The following is an 11,316-nucleotide window of genomic DNA, read 5'->3' on the forward strand; positions in this document are numbered from 1 at the left end:
TATGTAATTTATGTGCATGTTCTTTTGAATTTAAATTGGTTTGTGATACAAATGTAAACTTATATTCCAGTTTTCCGAGAAAACTATTCATGAGGGTCGATAGTAATTTTACTGGCAGACTGACGAGGTGAGATACAGACACAATATACAAACATAAAACCTGTGGACATCTCATACAAGTTGTATCATCTCAAAAATAACGCGTAACACACAAGATTTGTGTATATTCGGTAACACTTACAGCCGAATACCCTTTTAAACATATACATCCAAAGGGTGTCATCTTGTCAGTGCGAAATAATTGACATATAAAAGGTGTTGACTTTGGTTGATTCACCAGCAATGCTCAATTACAACATCAATACAGCCTTCAACCATATATATGCATAAATTCGTTTTTTATTGTTAATGTGTTTTCATGTGATTCCCAGTACTATTCCCTAAGCTATGTTATCACCCAAAATTGTAAAATTGTAAAAAATTTGTGTCTATATTTGTAATATCCATAGATATCCCGATATTGTCAAATGAAACAAGCTTCGGTAATCTGCCAGAGGCAATAATCACTTTGTTCCAGAGATCCATATGGATGAGTGTCAGTTTAAAAAAGAGAAAAGAAAATCCTATGTTAGATGGACATTTTTGACGGAATTCAAATTTATTGGTGTCCTGTATTTACCCCATGATGACATCTTGTTGTCTTTGAGGGTTCGACACTGTAACAGTTTTGTTGGATTCTACCGAGGTTGGCACCAGTAAGTGTCGAGTGCTTGTCCCATGATCTATCCGTCTGCTCTGGCTTCTTGATTTGACATGTTTGGTTTCGTCTGGGGTCTTGCTTGCCATGCATGGCAGATAGAATCGTCATACTGGCCTGCAAAATCCCTAAAGAGCTAAGCACTGCGACTTTCTGTGATGTGCATGTATGTAATCAGCCTTTTTATTATGATTCCTTGGTATATGTTGTAAGTTTGAGTTGTAGGCATATCTGATTACGGCATGCTATAGAATAGATGCAATAATGAAATTTAGACGAAATTTTTTTTGATGATGTCATTATATGACAGATATGTGCATTTATGGTTTGGACAGTAGATCTTCTTGATGCTAACATGATTTTCTGTATTCATAGTAACTTTGAAGAATAGGCCTATTCGATGATGACACGGTATATGGTGTATGTATGCTAAGTTGCATGGAGCTGCACTTCTATAATTTATAGAAAGTTTCCACGTAAAACACGTCGCTTTATTGCACTACAACGATGTCATCTGCGAAAAATTTGCATTACGAAGTTTTTGTGGGAAAGGAACACATCTATCTTATGATGATAGGGCTGTGATATAGTAGTTTGCTTGAGGCAAGCTTGATTTAGGAGAAGAGACGAAGGTATGTTCGCTGATGACACGCTGTGCTGTACGTCCGATAGATACAAAGAAAATGCATCATGAAGAGGAGGTGTATGTGCTAGGATTCTGTCGAGTAGGAATATTCACTAATGAAGCATTATGCTCTACTTGATAGATCTAAAGAGAAGGCCATACTAACTGATATTCGCGTGTTGTATGTGTGATATATTCTGAAGAGAAGACATATGTTGTATGTGAGAAATGTACAGAAGACATATTCCCTGATATTCACAAGAGGAGGAGGCATTTTCACCGATATTTAGGCCTACTCGTTGCATGTATGATATATTTAGAAAAGAAATGCTTATTTGCTGATGATGTACGTGACAGATCTAACGAGAAGGCATATTCACTGACATTCACATTAACAGGGGGAATTTTCACCAATATTTATATGTTGTATAAGCGATAGACAACAGCCACCTCCGTGGCTACGGTCTGCAGTGTGGGGTCAGTATTAAACAATGTCTGTTTTGTATAATCCCTGTCATAATTAAGTTCATCGTTGAGACAGCAGATATAATTTTTGTATGCTGTCAGTAGTTGGAATGTAATCTAAACTAACAATAAAGCATGGCAGTATGACTTCCTCAGCCGTTTTTGTTGTTTTCTAATGATCGGTAGATTAAGCAAGTACCGGTAGATCTGTCACGCACGTGGCGAGTTTCTGTGGTCCCCCGGTTCTCTCCGGTTAAAGCGAAAGACAACTAAAGTGTGAATTATGGTAGGCTTCTGACGGTACCTGACGGGTATCTTGGAACTCTGATGTCACATCACTTTTTTCCAGAAGGAAGGAATTTTGGGGAATCGTTTATCAGCAGCCTTTTACTCATGGGTAAAAAGAGTTATGCCAATATTCAGTTTCGTGACTAGAATTGGAAAAACTTCCTGTGACGTGAGAGTTCCTAAACTCTGACAGTATGGTCCATAAAGCTCACCTTAGAATTTAAATGTTTGAACGCCTTTAACTCTTCCCAAAAATATATATAAAAAATAAATGAAAGTATGTTTATGCATAGTTTGAAGTGGTCTATTTAGTGAAGCCTACATCGATGTTTAGCGGTCTTTCCCTTTAATTCCACCAAGAAACCACTCTAAAACAGGATCAACCCTACTGCCTTCGTTGAGACATCTACACTAGCATAATATACGGCCATTTTGTCTCCCCCCGCCCCCTCCGGTATGAGCAGTTCTCGTCGTGTATTCAGTAATTTCAAATTTTAGTCTAATTGGATTGATCAGATCCGGATGCAACGGCAATAAAAAGAAGGCCGCTGTATTTTGCTCAAATGTCGTTGATTTCTCTCTACATAAATTGTTATAAAAGATACTGTTTATGAATTTATAGCTTGCAAATGGATAAATATCTCTTTGTACAGCTTTGTGTGCCTGAAAGCGGATATATTTTGCAACATAATATGTAATAAATAAAAAAAACCAGCAAGACACTGTAAAATTTCATTTAAATATAACACATCTAAACTGACAGATAGGATGATTGGGAATAATAACGAGGCTGACTTCCGAAATACTTCCTTTTGCTCAAAAAATTCCTTGTGGCCGATGCTCTTTACCTTGAAGCCTTATGATGTGAATGACTTTGAATGTATTATTTCAAATCATTTGACTAAATCGACTTGTAAAAGAAAATAAAGGCCCAAAGGTGACGTCCAATTCTAACTCCACATACAAACTATGTGCATGTAATTTATTTATTTATTTATTTCTTTGATTGGTGTTTTATGTTGTACTCAAGAATATTTCACTTATACAACCAGCATTGTGGTGGGTGGAAACTGGGCAGAGCCCGGGGGAAACCCGCTACCATCCGCATGTTGCCGACAGAACTAGGTGTACTATTCTTAAAAATATATACTTCAGTTCAAACGGATATATGTAAACTAAAGGAATATTTATAAGCAGATGTTTAAATAAATCCACATAATGTAACTAAATAAGATTATAATTTTATTGGTATATTAAGCCAAAACGGTTCTCAAATATGGTTTATAATATGCCCAACCAAATTGTTTATTATTTGCGCCTAAAATCCACTGCTAGTAATTGTGCTCTTTACTGTCAATATGCAGCAACCAAAAATGACTAAACTGTAGCAAGGATATCGATGGTGGGTGCGTACAAAATACAAGCTAATAAAATAGATTTAGATTTTTTTAAAATGGAAATTGCGTTTCAGATGTTAATGCAATTTGTAATACTGCAATTTCTAATAAATGTATTTTTAAGGGAGTTTTCAGCATTACTTTTAATCATATTTTCCCTGATTGAGCAAGGTCCTTTAGAAATACGTCATCCTGGCAGTTGCAAATTTTAGATGTTACAAAACTACCACTCTAAAAGTTTGTAACCATTATACTGCATTTTTATTACAAATTGCGTTGTAGAATGGCTAGCAAAACAACACAAGCCTAGCCATATACTTCGATCTGACCAGGAACTGTAGACGCAAGGGTCAGAAATGCAGGTAAGTCTGACTGCCGAATGCGAACTATACCGAAGCCCGACTTGCAAACCAAATACGACTAATTAAACTAGCCGGTAGACAAATACTTATAAATGTTTTTCTTAAATAAATGTTAATGGATTGTACAATGGAGGCTGGATTTCACCCTTTTAGGTGTGGCCATCTGTTTTTCACTATCGGCTCTGTCGTCGTTTCACTGGTTTTAGTCTTCATGCTATGGTTTTTTTTTTATAGTGTGCACTGAATTCACCTTGTTCACAATATCCAGGGAAGGACGCCTTAGAAGGGTGTCAAATATCAAGTGGCATCAAACCACGTGTAACAAACGCCAGTATTTCTTCTTTCTATTTCGTTTTCGTCACGAAATATTAAAAGCACGTTCTCGAGAAATCTCTCGAGTTCATACCGGCAACTACAGGGTAATCTCACGAGCTTCTCTTTAAAACGATACAGTGAATATATATTCGCGCGATGGACTCGATTGGTATTTTGTGCCGTATGTATACTGAAGAATATTTCACTTCCATGACGGCGGACGAATCAAATTATGTCTCCTTATTTTGTGTATCTAAACATATCCGTATCGGTGCGTCCATGGCTAACACTTATCGTTTGCCTTCTAATGAAATTGGCTGATACTTTTTGGGCTATATGTGATATGTACAAGTGACGATACATAAGGATTCGTCGCTATTTATTTACCATCATTATTTGAATAAAAGCATTCTGGCTCGTAACATACGCGTTCAGTACAGTAGTGAGAATGTAACTCTGACTTCAAAGCAATAAGGATCGATGTTTGACCTTTTTGTGAAAAACAATTCTTTCGGTGTCAGATTCCTTTGTCAGGTTTCTTCAGAATTTCTAAAATTTCTTTCATCGTTATCTCACCTTCAAGACATAAAACTCTATTTCGTTTAATTTATAAAATTCTCGCAGATCTAAATCGCTTGATACTATATCCGCTTCAACTAATTACTTGTATGTAAAAAAAAACTTTTTGGTTAATTATCGCTATTTATTTTTGGTTTTTATACACAGTATTGGTATATTTGCTAGGTTTCTTTGTTCTAAGGTGAAAAAATAGTGTTGATTCTCTCTGTGTTATGTTCAATCTTTTTGGGACCTTGTCCTTATTCCGTCAGTCTGTTTGTCGTAACTCTTTAAAAATTTTATTTTGTATCCGTTTATATATCCGGTTTTCAGTTGTCTTTATATTCTTTCTGCACTCAGACTACGTTTTCCATGTCTCTCTTTTAATGCTGTTGAAAATTCGATGGTTCTCCTCGCCTTTTATCTCTAAAAGTAACATTTCAGAAGAATACAAGTGGGGATTTAGTGTTAATGTGTAGTGTAATTTGTCCGTCGGATCCGTTATTAAATGGTTCTTTGTAAGGTGTTTTTAATTTGCTTGACACATTTTATAATTTTGATTAAGAGTTATTAAATTTTCAGACTCACCTACGTCTATACATGTACTTTAAATTTCACTGAATTTGTCGATGCTCTTTTAGAATGAATGAATAAATTGAATGATTATAGCTTAAGGCCAAACTGACAATATTTCGGCCATACCGTGTGAATGCTCTTTTAAATAGATGATCCCCAAAATTCACCTTAAAAACTAACTGCTTGTGGACTTCATTCTCAAGTTTTTATTGCTTAGGATTTATTTATGTATTTATTTATTTCATTTGAGTTTTTTACTCAAGAATAATTCACTTATACGACGGCGGCCAGCATTATGATGGGATAAAACGGGCAAAGCCCGGATTAAACCCACGACCATCCGCATGTTACTGGCAGGCCTTCTCACGTAGGGCCAGAGAGGAAGGCATTGAAAGAAGTAATAATGCGCAGTATTAACTGATGTGTATGTATATGCCATAGTTTGCAAAGGTCTTTTCTTTGAAGCATATTTTATTTTGGACGTTATATTTTCAGCTCGTACATCACCACGTATTAAGGACGTTACTGAAGCAATTTTGCAAGCCTGTATAACATTGCACAAAGTACATTAGTTATGTTTACACGTAGCATACATGCATACACTACACTCACATTTCACCTCAATTAACACAGAATTCGTGCCCATTTACCGGGTAAATTATAATTTTATACATGCAGCTAATATATCCAGTGCATTATGAAGTGTAGTAATATCTGCTGACATTTATGCAAGTATATATAGAGTCTATATAGAAATATGCTTCTGTTTCACATAACTGTTTTATAAATTTGGTCATAGGGGAAGAAATCAAAGGTAATTCACATGTAAAACGGTTAAAAATAAATCCCAAGGGGCAAGAACACATCATAAAAAGGTGTTTTTCACGTATATCAGTGTATAAAAACAGATATCAGTTTGAACCTCCACGAGTTAACCCTCTTCGCACATCCTGGGCAGCTCTTTAGATTTACGAATCCAAAGGCTCTTTTGAGTGAAACCTATAGTATTATAGGATGTAGACAGACAGACTGTGCATATCCAAAGGGAGCCAGTGAAAAGACGCTAATAAATATATCTAAAAGTGTTTAATAAGTGGCAGAGTTAAAGATATTAGCGCTGTTTCCATTATGATACATATTTAGTAACTATATCAGAAGAAGAATGTATGAGAAAGTTTTTAGTTATTATATTATTTAAGTTTAATAAAAAACCTTCTTTAAAAACAAATTAAGCTGAACTATTTCTGGATAATCATATGTGAAGCCTTTTATGACAGACTTCTTTGAAGTTTTGATATGGGAAAGTATTGTAAGCGGAAATGGACTAAAAAGAAATATGTTATGTTTCTTTATCTAATTCTTAATATGACTGAGTAAGAAAATGAGGTAAGTAATTAGTAGTTTTCAGTGGCATCATTAAAAAAAATAATGTGACATGTCTTAATAACGCACCGCTTGTGTCAATTAACATATTGTTGTAGCTTACATTTGTGGAAAGTTCTTAATTCTTCCTGAAGAGTTTAATAATTGAACGTTCAACAAGTCTATATACTCAGAGCATTACAAACAATGCATACACTGTTGAATTACCTTCAGAATAATTTACTCCATAAAGCGATTTTTCCCCAAAACAATGACATTTACTTGAATTATTGAACAGGGAATATATATGTATTTTCCGTTTCAAAACTAAACTTCACTGTTATCCTATACTGGAGGACCCCTACAGCTTACATTTATAATAGTGTAAATAAAATCAAAGTATATCCGACCATACATAGGTCTACAGGATTGGCAATTAGTTAAATGTTTATATTTGTTAGCTTTAATTTTTTTTTATACATTGAGAAATTAAAAGTGTTGCATTAAATCTATGCAAATTTAGACAGTAGTAATTAAGGTTTCAAGTCGATGAAATATTGTCCTAAAGACCTTTTTCGTGATAATAAAAGGCGTCAGAGTTCCTTGCAATTTGTGTATGGTTAAATCGAAGGTTTACTAGTTGTACCCAATAGTGGAAGCAATAACATAAAATTCCGAGGATATTAAGATCTATATAGAAGTCAATGCGTCATTCCTTGTAGTTCTGGTTTCAGATTCAACTGACACGCTGGATTTCAATTTCGGGTTAACTGTTAGACTGATGTAATGCCTGTGTAAGTAACTTGTTAAGCTGCCTTATAATGGCTGACTTATGGTTACTGTTATTTGACGGAGATCCGTATTTCTTACACACGCATACACAACATAAATGGTATAAGGCTGCCTTTACTCGTGTAAATAAAATATTTTTCTGTACTAGGTAATTACATGTGCAAGGGTATTCCACCGCCTATCACTATTTTTTTTCCTGTCAGAACGAGGAGGCGGGAGCCACTTTAAGGTTTGTTGCTTGTATAGCCTAATACAATATCTTGGCATTACCTTGAAAGATATCAAGGATTTCAAAAGTAAACATCTAGAGCTTCGGAGTGGCATTAACTGAGTTCTTCTTCATACTTCACAGGTAAAATTATAAATGTTGTCGGAGATAAGGCCAGCTAATTGTATTAGACAGACAGACTGAGAAATAGAAAAGATTAGATCATGGAGACTAAAACCACAGCAGTGACGACATTGTGATAGTTGACAAATGTTCAAAAGTAACCGGTGAAATCTGGCTTCTTGTCAGTCTACCTCAGTTATCGTTTTATTCTAACTGTTCATGCACAAACTTAAATAGTAGGAGAGATAGAAAAAGGCTTTTAATATACAGATTTCGTTAACGCTCATTGATCAATCCCACTGAGGGACCGACACAAGTCAATATCCAGAATAACACTAACAACCAACCAGCAGACAGAGTTTGGGAGACGGAAGAGGAGAGAGCGAATTTACAGTCTGTATCCAACCTGTTTCTATGAACGGTAAAATAACTTCTGTAGTTTAGACACAAGTTATGTGTTTTGTTTTGTGTTATTTCATAACCCGAAGAAACCTAAGCTGTCTACAAACATCTTTCAGCACTCTTACCGCGAACTCTGTATAGCTGTTCACCTAAAGACATGAGAATAAATCCTGTGGCCGGGTGTAGGGCAGAAATGCTTTCACATTTAGTATCAGACAAGACTGGAATCCTCAAACATGTATATAATTCCTTAAAACTGTTATTACTCAATTTAATATAATCATTTTAATATAATCGAAGTTAAAACCATCTCTCGTCTCACCATGAGATCAAGTAAGAGAGGCGATAAACAGCCCCTTGATTGCAAATATGCAAATGGTTGATAACAGGAAAATCCCATTGGGCAGATCGGCGATACAGGAGTGCGGCCAGTGGTATTCCTATTACAGTCCCTGGATTGCAAACATGCAAATGGTTGATAACAGGAAAATCCCATTGGGCAGATCGGCGATACAGGAGTGCGGGCAGTGGTATTCCTATTACAGTCCCTTGATTGCAAACATGCAAATGGTTGATAACAGGAAAATCCCATTGGGCAGATCGGCGATACAGGAGTGCGGGCAGTGGTATTCCTATTACTCTATGTACCTGTGTAGCAAAGAAAAGAGATGCCTGGTGTTAAGATGTACACGCTATAGTGTCTGCATGGACGTTGTGTCGTTAAGCAACATAGTCCTGCTTAATTCATACAAGAGTATAATGTGTTAAATTGGAAATTCAAAAATTTGTTTCTGTTATCTGATAGAGTATTTGCCTTTGAGGGTTGTTTCATGCCATTTAGAATTTAATTTCCATTGCATTTGAGAGTAGGTTGCAAACGTATGAAGGCTCTTTTCCAGGATCAAAAGTTATCTATACAATGCAGCATCCTCGAAGCTTCTGTTATTTGGCCTTCTCAGATGATGAGACACCACCCTGAGTAATCTCCCTTTAACCTTACATGAAGCCGCTGAATGCACGCCATCCTGACCCAGATATTTGTCCCTGCAATATCATATACAGAAAGTAAAGCTACCCTAAAGTTTGAAAAATAAAAAAAAACACAGACACGTTCGATAAAACCAATACTCGGACCTTAAATTTCTCACAATGAAACATTCTGAAAAGTCAAGAAAACTTTTAACATTTTTGGTATTTATATATTCACAAGCTCATGAATTCTAAATATGGATTTTCATCCTTTTCGCGGATGTATTAGTTGACTGACTAAAACATAAATGTAATATTTGTTTTGCACGACCAGAAAAATGGCTCTTCTAAAAGAGTTGAGGATTTATACCAAAATTCTGCACATTGTTTTGTTTAGTACAAAATCCACATAATGATATACTCTAGATATGGTCTATTTCCGACGCCTCCTATACACATTGCTTCATTTAGAGCACCATCCATAGAGTAACATACCTGGAATATTGTCAACTTCCAATTCCACCTATACACATTGCTTTATTTAGAGCACCATCCATGGAGTCACACAACTGGAATATTGTCAACTTCCATTGGCACCTATACACATTGATTTATTTAGAGCACCATCCATGGAGTCACACAACTGGAATATTGTCAACTTCCAATTCCACCTGTACACATTGCTTCATTTAGACCACCATCCATGGAGTCACACACCTGGAATATTGTCAACTTCCATTGCCACCTATACACATTGATTTATTTAGAGCACCATCCATGGAGTCACACACCTGGAATATTGTCAACTTCCATTGCCACCTATACACATTGATTTATTTAGAGCAGTATCCATGGAGTTAAACTACTGGATATTATCTGTTTCCCAGGCCTCCCAAACACGCTGCATTATTTAGAACAGTATCCATAGAGCTATACTACTGGACATTGTCTGTTTTCCAGGCCTCCCATACACGCTACATGATTTAGGAAAGTATCCATAGAGCTATACTACTGGATATTATCTGTTTCCCAGGCCTCCCAAACACGCTGCATTATTTAGAACAGTATCCATAGAGCTATACTACTGGACATTGTCTGTTTTCCAGGCTTCCCAAACACGCTTCATGATTTAGGAAAGTATCCATAGAGCTATACTACTGGATATTATCTGTTTTCCAGGCCTCCCAAACACGCTGCATTATTTAGCGCAGTATCCATAGAGCTATACTACTGGACATTGTCTGTTTTCCAGGCCTCCCATACACGCTACATGATTTAGGAAAGTATCCATGGAGCTATACTACTGAATATTCTCTCATTTCCAGGCCTCCCATACACGCTGCAATGTTGAGAACAGTGACATTGTCTGTTTTCAAGGCCTCATAACTGAAGGTTTCATTTTATTTGTGGTAAATTAGGTTTGTTATTTCCATATCCATCGACCTGTTAAACTAAATATAGTTGCAGTCATTATAGTTAAGTATCAAAACAATATGTGCATACTCTGGTATATTTTTGGTGTCAGACGAGAAGCAAATATCCTCAAATCTAACTGAATGACCTTAAACTCTAAAATTTACTGCGGATTTGTAATAAATGAGATTTAACCCGAACGAGAGTAAAGTTCTGATGGACTCGTCATCTAACAGCTGGGAGACTGACCTGTCACCATCCTCGAAAAGCGGAAGTTAGCAATTCTAGTCTCATCCTGACCTAGATGGCGGTATATGACCTCATATATACAGCTACATCACGTGGAAATGAAATCATGCAACCTGGTTATATATATTAGCCACTTTTGTTTTTATTTCAAGCGAAAGACCCTGATTTTCGGCTTTTATTTACGAGAATTCAGATGCCCAGAAAATATATTGTGTATATGCTCTCTATGGACCATTGTTTAGTAAACGAAGCATTAACGAAACGTAAAAGGCGTAGCTCTTTGTAAGCATTAAGGAAGATACTACGCAATACAGTAATCAATTTCACTATAGGCAAAGGATTGCTTTCGTGTTATTATTATATTTTTTTTGGAAAATTACGTTGTGAAATATGAGTTTAAGAATAGGATATCGAAGCAGCCTCGTTGAAGAAAGGTTTTGTTTCCATGCATGAAA

The sequence above is a fragment of the Liolophura sinensis genome, chromosome 1, assembly GCF_032854445.1.
Source record: "Liolophura sinensis isolate JHLJ2023 chromosome 1, CUHK_Ljap_v2, whole genome shotgun sequence".
In the NCBI taxonomy this organism is placed as follows: Eukaryota; Metazoa; Mollusca; class Polyplacophora; order Chitonida; family Chitonidae; genus Liolophura; species Liolophura sinensis.